At 42.0% G+C, this 21,211-nt stretch overlaps 1 pseudogene; it reads left to right on the top strand.

Annotated features, from left to right (window-relative positions):
• The window catches only part of LOC148149284 (centrosome-associated protein 350-like), a 989,460-nt pseudogene that overhangs the window by 304,958 nt on the left and 663,291 nt on the right, over positions 1-21,211 (top strand).

The raw sequence follows: 21,211 nt of genomic DNA, 5'->3' as shown, positions 1-21,211 counted from the left end.
CGAAACTTCGATTCTCCTGTTCCTTGGATGCTGCCTGACCTGCTGCGCTTTTCCAGCAACACATTTTCAGCTACAGTCTATTAAAGGCAGAATATTTTTGGAATTTGACAGAGCAGAGGCCAGCATTTGTTGGCAAAGTGCTGAACCACGTAATGCAGTGAATTGATAAGTGAATAATTACTCATTTCTCAGTCTCGGTCTTAGGCAAGGGAAAATGTCAAACCTTCTCATAATCTGGGAGTATTGCATGCTACCTTAAAGTTGTTTTGCATATGCTTTTGGATCTCACTGATGTTATTCACTTCAATTATAATTACGTTTTAAAGCATTTAGTGATTTTTATTTAATGGAATATGCTTTGAGTTTCATTCAATTTTACATCATTCAGAATGGGAGAAGAATCAGAAGGCCCAAGCATCAAAGTCTTCATTGAGCAGTTTACGGGAAGGATAATGGATTGGAGGTTGTTTTGTCTGTGTATTTAGGGTGTGTGCATTAGTTGCCATTTCTCCTGTGCTTCTATCCCCAGATCTTCATTTCTAATGAAGTTATCAAGTTGTTTGGATTCAACCAGGAGCAGTATCAGAAGACAGGCTGGCAGAAGATGAAGACATTTGGCAGGAGAAAACGTGATCGGGTGGACAATATTTTGGTAAGTGCTTCAGTTTAGCAACTGTTCAGTATTATATTGTACCTTTACATCACGACTATGAACACTGCATCCTACATCTGAATTTTCTATTATTTCAAATGGCAAATGCTTTATCTGTTTTTGGCTTACCTGTCTGGCTATACTGCATACATCCAGAAAATGCTTCAACTTTCTGATTGAATTGAAAACTTGAGTCCTCACTGGAGTAGTTTGCTGAAAATCAAGTCCTGCTATTCCTTAGTTGCCAGAAAACTTATTTAAAAATTCAGAAGTACATTGAATTCAGTGCAATTGGCAAAGTAGTGTCATGTGTACTTCTTTAAATCCCAATGTTTGATTTCACTTTCTCTCCATGTTTCTTTCAGTCCTATGATGAGTTTATGACGAAGACCCAAGCTGAACCCAGTAAAGATCTTGATGTTGGCAGCTCAAGCTCAACCAAACCGCAAATTCAAACTCTGTACTCCACTGATACTGAGAAGCTGAAGATTAAACTGTGCTCTCTGCAGAGGTGCTTTCACTAACGGATGTTAATTGTGTAACCTTATGAAGGGATGTCTCTTGTATTTCTCTTTCATATCCCAGTGGGACCCCTTTTGTCCAAATTAGTTGGTGATTAAATGGTTCTTGAGTGAAGGAGACCAGAACTTTTCCAGATAATTTACAGCAGGGAAACGTGCCTTTTGGCCCAACAGGCTATTGCGGTTATTTAGTCTCCATGCGACTCTACTCCCACTTTGTCTCATCCCATCAGTGCATCCTTCTGTATATTTCTCCCTGAGGTACTTATCTAATTTCCCCTGAAACATATTCGTGCCATTCAACTGAAGCATTCCTGGCATAAGCAAGTTCCATGTTGTCACTCTTCTCAGGGAAGAATATCTTGTTTTGAATTTCTGATTTGATTTGTTAATGTGAACTTCCTGTTCAGGTCAGCCTCACAAGTGAAAACATTTTTCTCTCCATGCAGCTCAAGCACCTTCAGCGAGGACCAGAGGCCTGACGGGAAGTTAACTTTAAAATATACAAACTTACCTCGGGGGATCAGTGTTCTTCATTTTATGGGTGGCAGTTGGAGTGGGAGAAGCGACAATGAGGACCAGAGACCCGATGGGATGATAACTTTAAAATATAAAAACTTAGCTTGGCGGAGCGAACACTGAGCAGGAACGGACGTGAGACTGCTTGATAAGTGAGGCTTTTGAAGGAGCAGCAGAGCGACAGGCCACAGCGAGGCGCAGAGGACTGTTGGGTATATATTTGGGCAGCAACTGAATCCCGATGTACGACACGTGTCGTGTCTCCCCCCGCCCTCTCCTCTCACCAAAGAAAAGGACTCTCGTGTGTTGCTAAGGTAAGGCGTTTCAATTGATAGTTCTTGTGTATCGTGTGATTGATTAAAAGTTCATTATTAGTTGGTTAGTTGAATAATATTTAACTTATAATTTTGTATAAATTAATTAAATAAGTAGAGATGGCTCGACAGGTGATGTGCTGTAGCTGTATATTGTAGGAGTTGGCTGATCCCATTGTGAAAGGCAGTGACCACATCTGCAGCAAGTGTTGGTTGCTCAAAGAACTCTGGATCAGAATTGATAATCTGGAATCTGAGCTTCAAACACTGCGGCACATCCGGGAGGGGGAGAGTTACCTGGACGCAGTGGTTCAGGAGGCAGTCACACCCGGTAGATTAAGTAATTCAAATTCAGTTAGTGATCAGGAGCAACAGGGTGTGACTGTAAGTGAGGGGGATTCTGAGTTCAGGAGTGGAGGAGCCTCAGCCCTTGACCTTGTCCAACAGGTGTGCGATTTTTGCTCCCTGTATGGATGAGGAAAAGGGCTGTGGACAGGATGAGCCAGCTGACCATGACACCATGGTTCAGAAGGCCACTCAAGAGCGGGAGCAAAAAGACAAATAGTTGTTACAGGGGATTCTATAATTAGGGGGACAGATAGTATCCTTCACGAGCTGGATTGGGAGTCCCACATGGTGTGTAGCTGGACCGGTGCCAGGATGCTGGACATCTCCAACCGGCTTGAAAGGATATTGGAGCAGGAGGGAGAAGATCCAGTTGTTGTGATCCATGTTGGCACTAACAGCATAGGCAAGGGTAGGCAGGTGGGCCTGTGTGGGGAGTATCAAGCACTAGGAAGGAAATTGAAGAACAGGTCCTCGAGGATCATAATCTCTGGATTACTGCCTGAGCCATGTGCTAATTGTCATAGGGATAAGCAAGTTAGGGAAGCAAACACGTGGCTAGGAGATTGGTGTGGGAAGGAGGTTTTTGATTTCATGGGACATTGGCATCAGTTTTGGAACAGGGGCGATCTGTACCGATGAGACAGTCTCCACCTGAACCGATCTGGAACCAGTGTTCTGTTGAAAAGGATAAATAGGGTGGTCACGAGGACTTTAAACTTATGAGTCTGGGGGAAGGGAAAGGGAAAGCAACGGAGTATGGAGTCAAGTAGAACGATAAGCAACAGGTTAGCATGTGTGCAGGGTTTCAGTTCAAGGCAATCCAGGAATGAAGCAAAAACGAAGGATAACTTTGGGCATATTACTAGAGATATTGGAAATCATGAGGATAAGAAAATTAGCATTAAGGCACTTTACCTGAATGCTCATAGTATTTGTAACAAAGTAGATGAATTAACAGCACAAATCATCATGAATGATGATGATGTGGTCGACATCACAGAGACATGGTTGCAGGGGGTTTAGGACTGGCAGTTAAACAGCCAAGGGTTTACAACTTATCGAAAAGAGAGGGAGGTGGGCAGAGGGTGCAGGGTTGCCTTATTAGTTCAGAATGAAATTAAATCCATGGCACTGAATGACATAGGATCAGATGATGTGGAGTCGAAGAACCACAAAGGCAAAAAAACCAGAATGGGAGTTATGTACAGACCTCACAGCAGTGGTCAGGACCAAGGGCGCAAGATGTACCAGGAAATAGATAGGGCATGTCAGAATGGCAAGGTCAAGGTGACCATGGGGTACTTGAATATGCAAATGACCTAGTTGAATAATGTTGCCAGTGGATCCAAACAAAGGGTATTCATGGAATGCTTACAGGATGTCTTTTTGGAACAGCTTGTGAAAGACATGAGTAATATACCAACAATTAAGGAAAATCAGCGAGCAGAGTTGAGTATGGTTGCCATTACAAAAGAGAAAGTGCTAGAAAAGCTAAAAGGTCAAAAAATTGATAAATATCCTGGCCCGATGGGCCACATCCTCGAGTTCTGAGGGAAGTGGCTAAGGAAATAGAGAATTTTAATTCTACCCTGCCATCTCCACTTTACAAAAAGGTAATTTGTACAGGTGCAAAACAGAATGGATTGCCTGCCGAATATATTAAGAAGTTGGATGCAATAAAAACAAATAATTACAATGAAACCACCCCATTTACAATCCAAATTAAAATGATATTGCATCACCTACAAAATGATACATTGGAATGAAAGATGTTTATTTTTGAAAAGTCATTGTCTGTGGCTACGATACAAATGTTTGAAACATGCTGAATCCTTAGGATTTTGTTGAATTGAGTTTTGATCTAAACATCAATAGAATTTAATTGCCTTTTTCAGCCATAACTCATCTGATGTCCAGTATTTGAAATGTGATATCTGTTTCTGCTTTTATTTTAAAATGCTGATCTTTGACAAATTCAGTCTTTTTCTTAATTAATCTTATCAACTAAGATAAGATTATCTAAGATAAGATAATCTTATCAACTAAGATTTATAGAGCATTGACCAAATGACTTGTATCCTAATGTTGACTCTCATTGGACTATATAGCAATTGACATCTTATCTGAGAAAATATTAACATTTTGTTGTCATTATTATCTCTTTTTTTAGGATTTAGAAACCTCTTTTTAAAGATTGTCTGATTCCATAATGGCTTTGTTAAATTTCCATTTATTAATTCTTTGACAAAGTTGTCAAAGGCTTGCCTAGGATTTTATTGAGAAAATTGCCTGGAATGTGAGTGTATCCATACTGAACTTTTACATGTATTAAACATTTTATTCACTTTGGTAAGAGTAACAAAAAGATGGGGTACTGGGCTAATGGTCATATACTTGGTAGTGTGGATGAGCAGAGGGATCTTGGTGTCCATGTACACAGATCTTTGAAAGTTGCCACCCAGGTAAATAGTGCGGTGAAGAAGGCATATGGTGTACTGGCTTTTATTGGTAGAGGAATTGAGTTCCGGAGTCCTGAGGTCATGTTGCAGTTGTATAAGACTCTGGTGCGGCCGCATCTGGAGTATTGTGTGCAGTTTTGGTCGTCATACCGTAGGAAGGATGTGGAGGCACTGGAATGGGTGCAGAGGAGGTTTACCAGGATGTTGCCTGGTATGGTAGGAAGATCGTATGAGGAAAGGCTGAGGCACTTGGGGTTGTTTTCATTGGAGAAAAGAAGGTTTAGGAGTGACTTGATAGAGGTGTACAAGAGGATTAGGGGTTTAGATAGGGTTGACCGTGAGAACCTTTTTCCATGTATGGAGTCAGCTATTACGAGGGGGCATAGCTTTAAATTAAGGGGTGATAGGTATAGGACAGATGTTAGGGGTAGGTTCTTTACTCAGCGAGTCGTGAGTTCATGGAATGCCCTGCCAGTAGCAGTGGTGGACTCTCCCTCTTTATGGGCATTTAAGCGGGCATTGGATAGGCATATGGAGGATAGTGGGCTAGTGTAGGTTAGGTGGGCTTGGATCGGCGCAACATCGAGGGCCAAAGGGCCTGTACTGCGCTGTATTCTTCTATGTTCTATTAGGCGTTGGTTGTGATCTTTCAAAAATCAATAGAGTCAGGGAAAGTCCCAGATGATTGGAAAATTGCTGTTGTAACCCCCTTGTCCAAGAAGGATCAAGCCAAAAGATGGAAACTTATAGGACGATTAGCCTAATCTCGGTTGTCAATAAATTCTCGAATATGTTGTTAAGGATGATGTATCTAAATCCTTGGAAGTGCAGGGTCAGATTAGAACGAGTCTGCATTGATTTAGTAAGGGGAGATCGTACCTGACAAACCTGTTCAAATTCTTTGAAGACGTAACAAGTAGGTTAGACCAGGGAAACCCAGTGGATGTTATCCATCTCGACTTCCAAAAGGCCTTTGGTAAGGTGCATCATGGGAGGCTGCTTACTAAGGTGAGGGCCCATGGTGTTTGAGGTGAGCTACTGGCATGGATTGAGGATTGGCAGTCTGAAAGAAGGCAGAGAGTTGGGATAAAAGGTTCTTTTTCGGGATGGCAGCTGGTGACAAGTGGTGTCCCGCAGGATTTAGTGTTGGGGCCGCAGCTGTTCACTTTATATAATAATGATCTGGATGAAGGGAGCTGGGGGCTTTCTGGTAAAGTTCACTGATGATAAGTAGTTAGGTGGACAGGCAGGATGTTCTGAGGCTGTGGGGAGGCTGCAAAAAGATTTAGGCAGTTTTGGAGGGTGGTCGAGGAAATGGCTGATGAAATTCAACGTGAGCAAATGCAAGGCCTTGCACTTTGAAAAAAAGAATACAGGCATGGGTTATTTTCTAAACCGTGAGAAAATTCCTTAAGCCAAAGTACAAAGGGATCTGGGAGTGCTAGTCCAGGATTCTCTCAAGGTTGACTTATAGATTGAGTCCGTGGTTAAGAAAGCAAATGTAATGTTGTCATTTATCTCAAGAGGGTTGGAATATAAAAGCATTGATGTGCTTCTGAGACTTGATAAAGCTCTAGTTAGGCCCCATTTAGAATGCTGTGTACAATTTTGTGCCCCACACCTCAGGAAGGACATACTAGCACTAGTGTGTGTCCAGCAGAGACTCTCACTGATGATCCCTGGAATGGTAGGCAGAACATACGATGAACGGCTGAGGAGCCTGGTATTGTATTCATTAGAGTTTAGAAGGTTGAGGGGAGATCTAATAGAAACTTACAAGATAACGCATGGCTTAGAAAGGGTGGAAGCTCGGAAGTTGTTAACGTTAGGCAGGGAAACTAGGGTCCGTGCGCACAGCCTTAGAATGAGAGAGCGTCAATTTATAATGGAAATGAGGAGATATTTCTTCAGCCAGAATTTATTGCCATGGAGCACAGTGGAGGCTGGGATGTTGGGTGTCTTCAAGGCAGAGATTGATAAATTCTTGATCCCACAAGGAATTAAGGGCTACGGAGAGAGTGCGGGTCAGTGGAGTTGAAATGCCCATCAGCCATGATTAAATGGCGGAGTGGACTCGATGGGCCAAATGGCCTTACTTCCACTCCTCTGTCTTATGGTCTTTATTTTTAAACTTCTCTATCAAGTCTCGTTTTCAAAGTTCTCTATCCAGTCACTAGTTTATACAGTTAATGGTCGGGCCCTGGGTGTGTTGCTGAACAAAGAGACCTCGGGATGCAGGTGCATAGTTTCTTGAAAGAGGAGTTGCACGTAGAGAGGGTGGTGAAGAAGGCATTTGTCGTGCTTGCCTTCATCGGTCAGAACATTGACTGTAGTGGTTGAAGTGTTACGTTGCAGCTGTACAGGACATTGGTGAGGCCTCGTCTAGAATACTGCATCCAGTTCTGATCACCTTTCTGTAGGAAGGATGTTAAATCTGAGAGAGTGCAGAAAAGATTTACAAGGATGTTGCTGAGACTGAATTGCAGGGAGAGGCTGAATAGGCTGAAGTATTTTTCCCATGGAGCATTGGAGGCTGAAGGGTTTTTGTAGAGGTTTATGAAATCATGAGGGGTATGGATAGGTTGAGTAGCCAAGATTTTTTTCCCAGGGCAGGAAAGTTGTAAACTAGAGGGCATAGGTTTAAGGTGAGAGGGAAAGATTTGAAAAGGGCCTGACGGATAACTTTTCAGGCAGAGGGAGCTGCACACATGGAATGAGCTGCCAGAGGGGTGGAGAGGGGTACAATTACAACTTGTACCTTTTAAAAGGCATTGGGATGGGTACATGAATAGGAAGGGTTGAGAAGGATTTGGGCCAAATGCTGGCAAACTGGGACTAGATCATGTTGGGATATCTGGTTGGTGCGGATGAGCTGGGTCTGTTGTGTAACTGACTCTATGACCCCATGCATTTTGACATCAATGCTGAATCAACCTTTTGAGATAAACTATTTCATGGTCAGAGCTCTCTGGAGTTTAATGTCTTTTTTTTAAAAAAAAGCATTTGTAATGAAGTCGATCTGTTTACTCTGTATATGAAAAAGAAAGAATGGATCATTATTTTAAAAGAGGAAATGATGGCTGAAGGTTGTACACTTGCTGCTGTAGAATATTATATGTTCATACAGAATATAATCAGTTCTATTGGGTGAGTTTTTGAGATGTGCCTTAAAGCAGTCTAGTGGGTCAAAGATTTCTACGAAGTAATGAATATTGTTGGAATAGAGAACTGCCACACATACTGTGATCCGACCCCTATGCTGTCAGTTTTCAAACAATTAAATCACTGCCCATTCATATTCAATCCCCTTTTGTACATGAAATGTGACCTTTGCTTTGCTACCCACTTCCCTATCTCTATCTACTGAGGATCTGAATCCTCAGTAACCAGTTGTTGTCAGGAACAACCACTTCACACATGCTCTTACTAACTAAAATGGGAACAAAATGGCTTCTTAATGCAAATAATATGATAAAATGGCTCCTAGGCTGCAAATTGACAATTCTGCGAAAAGCTGCATAAAATGGCTTTTAACGCTGTTATAGTCCATAGTTGACAAATCACAGTCTGCCTCAACAGAGATTAGCAGACAATGCTTCCTTTACAGCACAGAAATAACTAGACTAGATGATACATTACTGGCCAATCTAACTGACCTTCAATTGCTGGTGCAAAGATTCGGTTAGTGAGATAAAAGTTGCTTAAGTGTCGGAAAATAAAGTTGGTTCCCAGGAAATATCATTGGATCAAGTTGCTGTCCATTAAGATTATTTCGTAACTTGATTGGTAATTGTCTGAATTTACTATGCGATAATGGCCTGTACCTTTCTTTCAGAAAAGTATAAAAATATCTTTGTTTTAAGCCATGCGTGCAGCTCCTCTGAGGAACAGGGAAGTGAATAACCTCTGTGTTTCTGGGTGATCTGTGCCCAGCCATATGAAAAATAAAGAATGAAGTCTTAAAGAATCAGACAGAATGTGAGTGCTTATTGACCAATCACGGAACAGAACCCCCCACCCCTATCCACTGGGGTCCAGATCCCATCTGGTGCTATGACTCGGACTCAGTACGGACAGATTATGGGAAGCAGTGTAAGTGCCTTGAGTCCTCCTCTATTGAGTGTAGAGGAATCGGCCAGCCAGGCGTGAGTATTTTGTCCTTTTGGTTTCCCCCTCATTCATTAGTGGTTCACTTGACCCCTCGCTGCTTACCAGGGATCGGCCTTGGTAAGAATTAATTCAGGAAAGATTAAAGAGGAGGTGGGGACACCCACTAACAGGTCGGGGACCTGTGGATCCAAAATAGAGTCCAGGACACTTTTTTTTTGGAAAAAAAAGAGAGGAGTAGGGGACTCCGATTCGGTCGGATTGGTGTTGTCTAAATTAATTCTGAAATTGTTCTGTGAAAGACGAAGCAAAGAAGTATCGCGATATAACAAAACTGTTCGGGTTTTAGAATGTCGAGAATGTTTGGCAGAAAGCATTAGTCTTGTTGTTCAATGTTGGGTTGTTGATTAGTGAAAGTTTCAGAACGATCTGAAGCATGGCTGCTTTAATTCGTTGCTAACAAAAGAATGCAAATATACCTGACTGGCCAGTTCAAGGAATTCTGCATGTGATTGGGAGATCCCAAATGCTATGTGCCAGCCCTGACGGGGTTGATTAGGACCAGGATACCCACTGGGGGCGTAACCTACCTCAGAGGCTCACCCAGCGATCTGATCAAAATCACCAGTGACAAAAATCACACTGAGGCCCAAGTGCTCTCCTGTCCTGAGCATTTCAGCAGGAGGGAATGAATGAAGGGAAGAAGCTTTCTCGAAGTGTTTCACCAAGTATCAGTGTGGATGATGAAATCAGTGAGCGACTGGGTGAGAAATACTCTCCCAGCTGTGGTAGCGTACATTCAGAACAACTTGTAGACTTGAAATCACCAACTGAGAAGAGCAAAGTGATGCCAGCAATGAGGAACAGACTCCCATGCCATCACACTGTCTCTGTCCGTGTCACACTCAAACAGACATGTTGCCTGAAACCGATGAGCTGCCTGAATCCCAAATTGGTGCAAGAAGTTTAGTTAGTAGCATCCAACCAGGGACACTTCGCTTCAAGGACAGAACTAGCTTTGCCAATGGCTTTTGGGCTGGTGCGGGGCTGGATACGCCAGAAGGCCGTAATAATGGGACATGTGATGGAGGTTGAGCCAGAGCTTTCAAAAGAATTAGCAGAACTGCAGGCGGAAGAGTTTGGTCGAAGTAATACTCCTGGAGGGCAAGTAGACTTTAAGCTCTGTCCATTTAAAAACAACTTGAATGATCAAAATGCAAGTAATTAGTTTTCTGAACCAAGTAAGTTTGACTTGCTGCACGTTATTAATGAATCTAGCAAGGCAGTGGAAACTTTTGGAGATGACCAAAATTGAAAATAGCTTGCCCATGTTTGGTGAGGAGGAACGGTTGGCAAACTTAGTGAGACCAGAATGAAGAAACATGAACTGGAATGATGTGTTCATAGAGAAGGCATCCAAGGCAGGACTGGAGACAGAAACCAAAATCAATACCAATGTGTCTGTGTGTTCTTCCAGTGCACAATGGGAGGGGTTTTCACTCAATATCCATGAGATCTCTTCAACTCCTCTGTTGGATTGACTGAACAGGGAAAAGGACCAACTTGAGGCTCAATTTAAAGTACCATTCCTCGAGCCTGAATCTGAGGAAATCCATGAGGAGCACATGGACAATGGACATTAAAAGAGAGGAACCCAAGGACAATTGTGAGGATAAGGATGTCTTTAACGGAGATGATCTGAAGAGCAGTGACTCAAAAGGCCAATTCTTTGGTTGAAATGATACAGGTAGATAATCCTTTAACCTGAATCCCGAAATCCGAAAAGCTCCAAAGTTGTTTTTGTGAAGTTATTTCCTCATTAACATGGTTGTTTGGCGTATCACTCAGATGTGACGTAGTGGGGCGGAGGGGGGTGGGGGGAGCAGCACTGGCAAACCGCAATTCTGTTTCATCGCCCCATTTTACAGAGTGAGTATGCTCCTCCGGTATGATTTTTAATCATTTCACCATCAAACTGCCACTTATTCTGAAATTTGAAGAGTTCTAAATTCCGAGAACCAGCTGGTTCCGAGCATTTCAGATAAAGGATTGTGCACCTGAGCTATCTCCCTTTGTCAAGGACACTGTTGAACAATTGCATGAAATCACAAAGTCTCGAGCTGAGAAGATCCAACTTACTAATCAAGGATTACAGTTCAAATTGGATGTTGAATCCTGGCCCAGATCGCCTTCCAAGGATCGAGAGGAGGAACATAAGACGGTTATCCAATTGGAGACATCTGAAAGAGATGACAGTGATGATGATAAGGAGGAGGTATTATCTCCAGATCTTTGTCCTCGACCTGCAAATATTAATTTTGAACCTGTTTTGGGATGGATTTGAATTTCAAGAATTGGAGATGCGTTATTTGTCTCGAAGCATTGATGCAATTGTTTTATTAATAATTCCAGAGCTTCTTAAATTCCCATATTTTAACATACTTACAGGATTGTCATTGTTTCTGTAACAATATGTCAAAATACAACTCCATTTTTTTCAGGCACATTTTACAGGTCTCATTTTCAGAAATTACCCTGAGTGTTCCCCTTTACGAAGGACCCTTTACAAAAAGACTGTTAAATGGTTAACAAATGTATTTTTAAAGCTCAGGAAGACCACTTGGGATACTTTGCAACTTTGTAAAGATGATTTTTTCCACCACCTTGATCAAGTCAACTATTTTTAAAAATCGAAAACGAGAATAAAGTATTTCTCCTGACTCCATTAACTGAATTGTGTATTCAGTTTGAGTACTCAGTCCGATAAAATATACTGTTTAATGTCACTCCATGTGGAAACCTTAACTTTCATTACATGGCTGAGAATAAATTGGAAATGAATTCCAGCCTGTGTCCAACTCGTCAGACATGCTCTGAGATATAAAAAGAAGGTTCTTGTTTGTTTGTCTCCCCGCTTTCATGTTTTGATTTCAGTTTTGTTCCTGACCTTCAGTTTCTTGATTGACCAACAGTCTGTGTACTTTGCAACAGGGCAGCCCAGTGTTTGGCACAAGTGGGCAGGAAGAATTAGCCAAACGCCTGGCAGAGTTAGAATTGAGTCATGAGGCACTCGATGACCTGGTAGATGACCAAAATTTGATGAGGACTTTGGGTTGAGCTGTAGCAAATGCAGCAGCCAGTACAGGAGGCCCCGTCTCCAAAGGATGTGCCTCTGAAAATCCAAAGGGAACCTTACTTTTCTGTAGCTCCTGATGCTTTAGAAGTTGAGAAGATGGTTCATGCAGTGGGTGAGGAAGTTGAAGGAACTTGGCCACGATCCAGGAGATCTACGAATACTCCCAGACTATCTTGAGAATAATAAATGGAAAGGTGTAGAGAGTGTGAGCAAAAGAGTTTTTTGTGAGGTGAGCTTCAGCTTTTGCGTTTGAACACAAAATTATTTTTTCTCCATTAAGCAAGAAAGGTCTGAGTTAATAGTGCTCCACAGCAGCTCTGATTGATGATATGCATAACAGAGCATGTTAAAAACATTATCTCGATCCTGATGACATCTTTGAATTCAATTTCCCATTTTGCCCCTTCCCTAAAAGTCCAAAGCCCCTTTCTCCTCCACTGTTTGTACTCTCCCATTGTTAATTTATCATCATCAACCTCATCCTCATCCTGTTATTCACTAAATCCCATCTATCACCACTTTGCCAACTCTGAGAATCTATAGTTTCTGTTTCTATTTACATAATATATGGTGTCTCTTCCAGTCACTCTTTTTTTAAAATTCTTCTGTATCATCTGTCTTTCCATTGGTTGATAATACAACATATAATTATTAATCACCTTCTTAAAACTTTCCAGAATCTTGACCTTCCACGGGTCACTCCATAATTTTCACACGAAGAAAGCCTTAAAGATTGCACTTTTCAGTCTGAATTTGTGCTGTGTTGAGGTTCCCAAAATTGACCAAAAAATTCTCTAAGACCTTATGCAACTTAATGGCTTAAATCATTTGTGTTGGAAGTGTCAGTTTTTTTTAATGGCCATATCTGTCACTTTAGATGGCCTGTATGTTTGAATACTTTGTGGCCTTTTTCTCTGATCTGATTAGGATCTTGCCATTTCAGGTGTAATTCCTTTTCTTATCCACTCAATGTATGACTTCATCTCACACTCAACTTCAATTCCATCTTCCGGTAAATATTCTTCTGTATCTGTCACTGCATTACAATTCCATCTCTGTCCCTTCACCCCAAGTTGGAATCGTTTAGTTTCCTTCTCTGAAATTCCCAAGTCAAGATTGTGTTTGTTACTATAACAATTAAGGGCAATCTGAGCATGGGCTCCTGTGGGTCCCTTCCATTCTCCACACCTTTCTAGTATGAAATCTTTATTTTACCCTGAACCTTGCATTTTCCCAACCACCTCTATCCATTTGATTGTGCTCCCCTCCATTTGAGGTGCTTTTGAGTTTTGCCATTGGTCTCCTCAGAGGCAACTCTTGAAATAATTTCTGAAAATCCATATAAACCATGTACACTTTTTTCATACTAATCTGCTCTTTTTTTTAATACATCCTTGTCAAATTATTTGATAGTTCACAAATTCATGCTAATTGCTCCTGATTAACTACTGTCTCTTGAAGTGCTTGTATTTATCTCCATATTTTTAACTCTTAATTTACCAACAAATGAAGCAAAACTAACTGATTGAGAAATTCCTGTTTTTCTTATTTTGAGCGAGGAGTTAGCTGCCCGACAATCCTCTGGTCAACTTTTAGGAGGTAATAATTGGAGCCATGATAGTTTGCTTTCTATTTCCAGCATGTCCCACAGATGTCATTCATTTTGTTTCAAAGATTTGCCTCATTTTATGTTGTGGTGCCTTCCTTAGTATTATATTAGTTAGCTTGTCGAATACATCTGCACCTACCCTTGGTCGTTCTGCAATCCTATTAAACCCCTTCTTGAATCTCTCTTTTGCCTTCTCTCCTGCAATCAATGATATTCTAAATTTATCCTTGGTTCAGATTGTGGAGCAAACAGTTGCTACTTTATATATTTTGAACAGCATTCCTTTTTGTTTTCCATGTAGCGATCTAACGAGCGTTTTTGGGGGGGGAGGGCGTATCTAATATAATTTTTTCTCTGTTACCCTTTTACTTCTTCCAGCTTATATTTAACGTGACGAGAGAAATTCTCACTGAGATGTTTTCTGAAGACCCCAGTGCCAGCCAAGCCCCATGGATGAAGCCAAGCTGAATTAGCTCTTCTTTCTTCAAACGAGCAAGGAATTTAAATGAAGTGAAGGTAATAATTCCATGTAATCCTTTTGCCCTACTTGTCAGTAATAATGTTGCAAATGCACTGCTCGTTGGAGCCTCGGATGCTGCCTGACCTGCTGTGCTTTTCCAGCACCGCTCTAATCTAGAGTCTGGTTTCCACCATCTGCAGTCCTTGTTTTTACCTGGAGCTAAAATATGTAGATTGTGTAAGTGAGTGACTCAATTTGTAAACAGTGGCCACTATCCTGACTTGGAATTCTGCCACTGCTTCTTGCAAGTCCTTCCCTAATGAGATTGTGGGTCTTGGTTAGCACCATCTTGTCAAGATTAGAGTGATGTTGGTGTAGCACAGCAGGTCAGACAGCATCTAAAGAGCAGGAAAAATCAACGTTTCGGGCAAAAGCCTTTCATCCTCGGTTGCTGCCTGACCTGCTGTGCAACGCCAGCACCACTCTAATCTTGACTCTGATCTCCAGCAACTGCAGTTCCCACTTCCATCTACCATCTTCTCAACGACAACTAGGAAGGGGCAATAACTGCTAGCCCACATTTATATAAACGCCCACATTCCATGAATGAACAAAAAAAAATTACTCGAAGCTCATTGAGCACCAAGGAACTCCATTTTAATTCTAAACTCCTCAATGAACATTTTTTAAATGACTCCTAGGGTCTGGGCATCGCCGGCTCGCCAGCATTTATTGACCGATCCTAGTTGATTTTGAGAACCTGGTGAGCTATCTTTTGTAACCACTGTAGTCCATGTGCTGTAGGTAGACCCACAATGCCCTAAGGGGGGAAAATTCCAGGGATTTGATACAGCAATCCTGAAGAACCAGTGATATTTTTCCAGATCAGAATGGTGCGTGGCTTGGAGGGGCTTTTGCAAGTGACAGTCCTGTGTATCTGCTGTTCTTGTCCTTCGAAATCTAAATGGTCATAGATTTGGGAGGATCTGGCTAAAGATCTTTGAATTTCTGCAATGCATCTTGCAGATTGTACACACTGCTGCTACTGAGTGGAGGGTGGTGGAGGGCATGGCTGCTTGCAGATGTGGTGCCAATCAAGTGGGCTGCTTTGTCTTTGATGTGGCGAGCTTATTGTGTGTTACTGGAGCTGCACTCCTCCAGGCAAGTGGGGCGTTTTCCATCAGACTCCTGACTTGTGCTTTGTACTCGGTGAATTTGCTCTGGGGATTCAGGAGGTGAGTTATACACCACAGTATTCCAAGTCTCTGACCTGCCCTTGTAGCTCATAGTATTTATATGGTGAGTCCAGATGAGTTTCTGGTCCATGGTAACCCCCATGGTGTTCATAGTGAAGGATTCAGTGATGGTAACACTATTGAATGACAAGGGCCACTGGTTGAATATTCTGAGCGTTATAGAGTTGTACAGCTCAGAAACAGACCCTTTGGTTCAACTTGTCCATATTGACCAGTTATCCGAGATAAAATCTAGTCCCCTCTCTAGTGTTTGGCCCTTTTTCCTCTGCATATACTCATCCAGATACCTTTTAAATATCTTTATACAGTCGCCCCTCAGCCTCCGATGCCGCAGGGAAAATAGCTCCAACCAATTCATCCTCTTCCTATAGCAGAACCCCCCCAACCCTGCCAACATTCTTGTAAAGCTTTGCATAACCCTTTCAAGATTCACAAAATCCCTCCGAGAACAGGGAGTCCAGAATTGCACACGGTATTCTAAAAGAGGCCGAATCAGAGTCATGTACAGCCGCAACGTGATTTTTCAACTCCTAAACTCAATGCTCTGACCAATAAAGGCAAGCATAACAAACACCGTCTTCACTATCCTGTCTACTTGTGACTCCACTTTCAAGGAACTATGAACATACATTCCAAAGTCTCTTTATTCAGCAACACTCCCCAGGACGTTACCATTGAGTATATACGTCTTGCCCCGATTTGCCTTCACAAGATGCAACACTGTCCACTACACCTCTATTTTTAGTGTCATCTGCAAACTTACTAACCATATTATGTCCCATGTTCACATCCAGATCATTTATGTAACCGAAGAAAAGCAGTAAACCCAACACCGATCCTTGTGGCACACCACTGGTACCAGGCATCCCACTGGAGATGGTCATTGACTGGCAGTTTTGGTGTAAAACTTACTTGCCTCTTGCCAGTCCAATCTGCATATTGTCCAGATCTTGTTGCCTTTGAACATAACTCCTCAGATACTGAAACTATGAATGGTCCTGAATATTGTGCAACCATCCGCACTTCTGACCTTCTGATAGAAGTAAGATCAGGAACTGAGGAGCCCCACTTTACTCTGATCTCCCCGATGATCCTCGAGGAACCTCATTTTACTCCAAACTGGAGAGAGAATGTAATAGCTCTGAGTGTTAGCCATGGCTCAGTGGCACTCTTCCTCAGTCAGCAGAGGGGATTAAGCAAACGCTGAAGTGAAATCCTGGATGACGGTCCTGGTGCCGTACTGAAGTGTTGTTTTCAAAGTGAGGCCCCATTTTCCCCCTTGGGTGAGTTTTTTAAAAGAGTTTTGGTGTGACATTGAAGAGGAGTGGAGTTCTCCCTCATGGTCCTGGTCAATCTACTACATGAGTCAGTATGGCTCAACGTTTACTGAACCATTTCTCTAATTTGTGGGAACTTGCTGTGTGAAAGTTTGTTGCAGCTTTTTGACGATATTATAATAGTGAATATACTTCAAAGGCTGAGAACAAGATGCTACAAGTGTGAAATGTGATGTATATTTGCACGTTGTTTTTGGCAATTTGAGGTTAAGGTGGATGACTTGAGCATTGGTTTCAAAGTATTGTCCAGCACGCAGACCAAGTTCTTTCCTATTACAACAATGCAACTTCTATTTTACTGTGACACTGACATTGAAGTGTACACTGGATGACTTCTTCCAGTAACTCAGACTTGCAACACTGCAATGTGAACTTTTTACCACGGTCTAAAGTCAACATCAAGCTGCTCATTGTCTAGCCTGACTTCACTTTGAGCACAGTTTGTGAAGTGTCGCACTTTGCCAGAGACTGAGAATGGGCATGTGTAAATCAGCTTTTCATTCACAGAGTAAATTTGGGACTGTTCATTTCCTTTGTTTTGTCTTTATAACTCGACTCGACTGTGTCTTCAGTCTGAACTGTACTATTTCCCACACCGACATTTCCAGGCGCGTTACTTGCCTCTGGTGGTGTTAGCCGGGAAACCTATCAAACACTTCCTGCCTGGAGCCATGTGAGGCAGTGGTCAGTGGCTAGGTCATATAGTTTTGATGAACTCATCTGTTAAACTGAGAATGATTTGACCTTCCTGAAATGCTGGGTTCACTGTATGAATCCACGTCAGCCCCAATATTTATTGTGAGACTTCCCATTGCGCTGATCTTAAGTTGTCTCCGCTACAGTCTATGAAAGGCAGAACATTTCTGGAATTCGACGGAGCAGAGGCTTCTTAGAAGGTGCTGTTGGCAAAGTGCTGAACCAAGTAATGCAGTGAATCGTTAAGTGAAATAATTAATTTTCTCAGCCGAGGTGTTAGGCAAGAGAAAGTGTCAAACCTTCTCACAATCTGGGAATGTTGCATGCAACCTTAATGTTGTTTTGTATATGCTTTTGGATCTCACTGATGTTATTCACTTCAATTGTCATTCAGTTTTCAAGCATTTAGCAGATTTTTGTTAAATAGAACATGCTTTGAGTTTCATCCAATTTTGCATCTTCATTGAGCAGTTTTAGAGACGGATAATGGATTGTGGATTGTTTTGTCTGTGTATTTAGGGTGTTTGCAACAGCTGCCATTTCTCCTGTGCTTCTATCCCCAGATCTTCATTTCTAATGAAGTTATGATGTTGTTTGGATTCAACCAAGAGCAATAGCAGAAGACAGCTTGGCAGAAGATGAAGAAATTTGGCAGGAGAAAACGTGATTGGATGACCCATATTTTGGTAAGTGCTTCAGTTTCGGAATTGTCCAGTTTTACATTGTAGCATTATGTCACGATTATGAACACTGCATCATACATCTGAATTTTCTATTATTTCAAATGACAAATGCTTTATCTGTTTTTGGCTTACCTGTCTGGTTCTCCTGCACACATCCAGAAAATGCTTCAACTTTCTGATTGAATTGAAAACTTGGGTCCTCACTGGAGTAATTTGCTGAAAACCAAATTCTATTATTCCTTAGTTGCCAGAAAAGTTGAAAAAATATTCAGAAGTACATTGAATTCAGTGCAGTTGGCAAAGTAGTGTCATGTGTACTTCTTTAAGTCCCAATGTTTGATTTCACTTTCTGTCCATGTTTCTTTCAGTCCTATGATGAGTTTGTAAAGAAGACCGAAGCTGAACTCAGTACAGATCTTGATGTTGCCAGCTCAAACTCAACCAAACGCAGATTAAAACTCTGTACTCCACTGCTACTGAGAAACCGAAGATTAAACCTCCCTCTCTGCAGAGGTACTTCCAGTAATGGACGTTAATTGTAACCTTACGAAGGGATGCCTCTTGTATTTCTCTTTTATGCCCTAGTGGAACCCCTTTTGTCCAAATAAGTTGGTGATGAAGTGGTTCTTTAGTTAAGGAGACCAGTACTTTTACAGAGACTTTACAGAATAGAAACGTGCCTTTTGGCCCAACAGATTTGTGCAGTTATTTAGTCTCCATGAGAGTTGACTCCCACTTTGTCTCATCCTATCAGTGCATCCTTCTGTATATTTCTCCCTGAGGTACTTATCTAATTTCTCCTTTCAGAAATTTGTGCTATTCAACTTCAGCATTCCCGGCTCTAGCAAGTTTCATGTTGTCACCTTTCTCAGGGAATAATGTTTTGTTTTGAATTTGTGTTCAATTCGTTAATGTTAACTTCCTGTTCAGTCAGCCTCACAAGTGAAAACATTTCTCCCTCTATGCAGCTCAGGCACCTTCAGCGAGGACCAGAGGCCTGATGGGAAGTTAACTTGAAAATGTAATAACTTAGCTCGAGAGTTAAGTGTTCTTCAATTCTTCGGTGGCAGGTGGAGCGGGAGGAGCGACAGTGAGGACCAGAGACCTGATGGGAAGATAACTTTGAAATATAAAAACTTACCGTGGCAGAGCGAACACTGAGCAGGAATGGACATGAGACTGCTGGGTAAGTGAGGCTTTTAAAGGAGCAGCAGAGGGAGAGGGCACAGCAATGCACAGCGGACTGGTGGGTATATATTTGGGCAGCAGCTGAATCCCAAGATGCTACACATGTAGTGTCACCCACTCCCCCCCCCCCCCCCCCCCCCCCCCCCACGCCCCTTCCTCTAACCAAAAAAATGGCCTCCCGTGTGTTGTGAAGGTAAGGTGTTTCAGTTGATATTGCTTGTGTTTCGTGTGATTGATTAAAAGTTGACTATTAGTTAGTTAGTTGAATAAGACCTTAGAGAAATACTAGAAATTATTTAATTCATAAATTTGTATAAATGAACTAAATAAGTAGAGATGGCTGGACAGGTGATGTGCTGTAGCTGTATGGTGTGGGGGCTAGGCATGTGGGCCTGTGTGGGGAATATCAAGCACTAGGAAGGAAATTGAAGAACAGGTCCTCGAGGGTCATAATCTCTGGATAACTGCCCGAGCCACGTGCTAATCGTCATAGGGATAAGCAAGTTCAGGAAGTAAACACGTGGCTAGGAGATTGGTGTGGGAATGAGGGATTCCATTTCATGGGACATTGGCATCAGGTTTTGGAACCTGGGCGATCTGTACCGATGAGACAGTCTCCACCTGAACCAATCTGGAACCAGTGTTCTGGTGAAAAGGATAAATCGGGTGGTCACTAGGACTTTAAACTTATGAGTCTGGGGAAAGGGAAAGCAACAGGGAGTATGGAGTCAAGTAGAAAGATAAGCAGCGGGTTAGCATGTGTGCAGGGTTAAAGTTCAAGACAGACTAGAATTGAAGCAAAAAAGAAGGATAACTTCGAACATATTAGTAGAGATGTTGGAAATCATGAGGATAAGAAAACTAGGATTAAGGCACTTTACTTGAATGCTCGTTGTATTCGTAACAAAGTAGATGAATTAACAGCACAAATCATGATGAATGATTATGATGTGGTAGGCATCACAGAGAGGTGGTTGCAGGGGGTTCAGGACTGGCAGTTAAACATCCAAGGATTTACAACTTAGAGAGAGAGAGAGGGCAGAGTTGCCTTTTTAGTTCAGAATGAAATTAAATCTATGGCACTGAATGACATAGGGTCAGATGATGTGGATTCTGTATGGGTGGAGTTGAGGAACCACAAAGGCAAAAAAACCATAATGGGCGTTATGTACAGACCTCCCAGCAGTGTTCAGGACTTGGGGCACAGATGTACCAGGAAATAGATAGGGCATGTCAGAAAGGCAAGGTCACGATGATCATGGGGAACTTCAATATGCAAAGGACTGGGTGAATAATGTTGCCAGTGGATCCAAAGAAAGGGAATTCATGGAATGCTTACAGGATGACTTTTTGGAACGGCTTGTGATGGAGCCTACAAGAGAGCAGGCTATTTTGGACTTAGTGCTATGTAATGAGCCAGATGTTGTAAAAGATCTTAAACTAAGGGAGCACTTAGGTGGCAGCGATCATAATATAGTCGAGTTCAGTCTGCAATTTGAAAGGGAGAAGGCAAAATTGGATGTAATGGTGTCAAAGTTAAATGAAGGTAATTACAGGGGCATGAGAGACGAACTAATGCAAATCGACTGGAAGCAGAGCCTACTGGGGAAGACCGTAGAGCAACAATGGATTGAGTTTCTGGGTGTAATTGAGGACACAGTACAAAGGTTCAGCCCAAAACAAAGGAAGATTATACGGGGGTGGGGGGAGGGGGGTGGCGGGGGTATTAGACAGCCATGGCTGACAAAGGAAGTCAGGAAATGTATCAAAGAGAGTGAGTAAGCCTATAAAGTGACCAAGAGAACTGGGAAATCAGAAGATTGGGAAGACTGTGAAAACAAACCAAGAGAGAAATAAAGAAGGAGAGGATCAAATAAGCTCGCCAGTAATATAAGAAATGATAGTAAAAATTTCTTTTAATACATA

Source organism: Chiloscyllium plagiosum, unplaced genomic scaffold (genome assembly GCF_037043375.1).
Source record: "Chiloscyllium plagiosum isolate Xiang-an unplaced genomic scaffold, Cpla_swu_hap1 HiC_scaffold_9, whole genome shotgun sequence".
NCBI classification, from domain to species: Eukaryota; Metazoa; Chordata; class Chondrichthyes; order Orectolobiformes; family Hemiscylliidae; genus Chiloscyllium; species Chiloscyllium plagiosum.
Note: the sequence above shows the minus strand (reverse complement) of the source record. Positions and strands in the feature narration are given on the sequence as shown.